The sequence below is a fragment of the Chinchilla lanigera genome, unplaced genomic scaffold (assembly GCF_000276665.1).
Source record: "Chinchilla lanigera isolate Chin_1 unplaced genomic scaffold, ChiLan1.0 scaffold00069, whole genome shotgun sequence".
NCBI lineage: Eukaryota > Metazoa > Chordata > Mammalia > Rodentia > Chinchillidae > Chinchilla > Chinchilla lanigera.
The window spans coordinates 4,789,714-4,791,381 of record NW_004955470.1 but is presented as its reverse complement, the minus strand read 5'-3'; the positions used below and the strand labels follow the sequence as shown (position 1 = coordinate 4,791,381).

Sequence of the window (1,668 nt, the reverse complement as noted above, 5' to 3'; positions counted from 1 at the left end):
TAGTTTTAACTCTCCCTACCCTTTCTCCCTAGATTTCCCACTGGGTTATTTATCATTTTCTTACATTTTTGTGGTATCAGTGAGTCAGCATGTGTGTGATTCATACACATACATCCACTTCTACTGATACATACATGTATTTAAATTACTACTATATTCTTAAGATACTGATACACACATATTTAAGACACTATTCTAAGATACTATTCTTATTCATCATATATGTTTTGATGTTTTTCAACTTTTTTGTTTTTGTTTCTTTTTCCAGTACCAGGAATTGAACTCACGACCTCGCGCTTGCCAGGCAGGTGCTATGCCACTGAGCTAAATCCCCAGCCCATCAACTTTTAAAACATGTGTTCAGTCTCTAAATCTTTTCTTCCTTTGATTACATGCTTATATGTCCCTACCCAACCATATTCATCTTTTGAACAATTTACTTTTCACTGTATCTCAGGTTGTTGGTAGGTTTAGAAGGAGGAATGGTAAGCCCGTGAACATTTATTTCCAGGCAAAGGTCACTGAGTACATTTTATTTCACTAAAACTCAAGAGTATTCATATAACAAATGCACAGAGTACAAAGTAACTGTCACCAAACTTTCTGGAAGAAACACGTCTATGTCCAGCTTCTCTTTTGCCCTGGAAACTCTGAGGGGAAGTCGGCAAGAGTGAAGCTAAATAACGACAGGTGGGTTCCAGAGTAAGAACCTGTGACGTCGATGGGATGCATGTCACTCTCCATAGTTGCAATTATTTAAATGTGACTAATGAAAAAATATCACCAGCTCGTCTGCTTCATCCAAATACATCAACTCTCAGCTATTTCAAGGCCCTTAGAGAAGATCTTTTCCTTTTGAAAGGTTTTTCTGCTGATTTCTTTCAATTTTTTTATTGCAGAAACTTTCATATATATATAAAGCAGAAAAAAAGAGTTCAAAGAGCCCCCTCCCAACATTTGTATTATTTAGATTTAACAGTTATCAACTCACGGCCAATCTGTTTCGTCTACTCCCTTGCCCAAGCATCAAGATTATGTTGAAGCAAATCCCAGACGTCTTACCAATTTCTCTGTAAGTACCGCAGCCTGCAGAAGGTCTTTAAAAGGTAACTGTCTCCACTTGGTGCTGTGCAGCCAGATGTGCTGCGACTGAAATCAATAGCTGCTATTTTATAGGAAGGTACAGGTCTTCCTGGTCTCAGTTCTTTCATGTTCCTTGTCCCACTGCAACCTGGCTGCTCTAATGAACTGTTCTTACTAAGATCAGGACAGCCTTCTAGCCAGATGCCTTGTAACTTTCTAGTACAACTATACTTGGGAAGTGACCCAAGCCCTCTTCTAACCTGCTGCAGGCACCAAAATCTGCAGATGCTCAAGTCCCTTCTATAAGGTGTCATGGTCTCTGCTCATAACCTCTGCACACCCTCCCGTATGTTTTAAATCATCTGTACATTACTCCTAGTATCTAATGCAATGCAAATGCCATGAGACAGTTGTTACACTGTGTTGGTTAGCGAATAATGGCAAGAGAGAAAAAGGTTTGTACGCGTACAGTTCAGATGCGTTTTTTCTGTATATTTTCTTTTTTTTTTTTTTTTTTTTTTTTGGTTTTTCTCCGGTACCGGGAACCGAACTCACGACCTTGCGCTTGCCAGGCAGGCGCTTTTG

General features: G+C 39.4%; 1 protein-coding gene across 9 annotated transcripts in view; it reads right to left on the bottom strand.

Moving 5' to 3' along the window:
• Window positions 1–1,668, bottom strand: part of Vwa3b (von Willebrand factor A domain containing 3B) — a 192,190-nt gene that overhangs the window by 58,896 nt on the left and 131,626 nt on the right. The gene's annotated exons all lie outside the window — the stretch shown is intronic.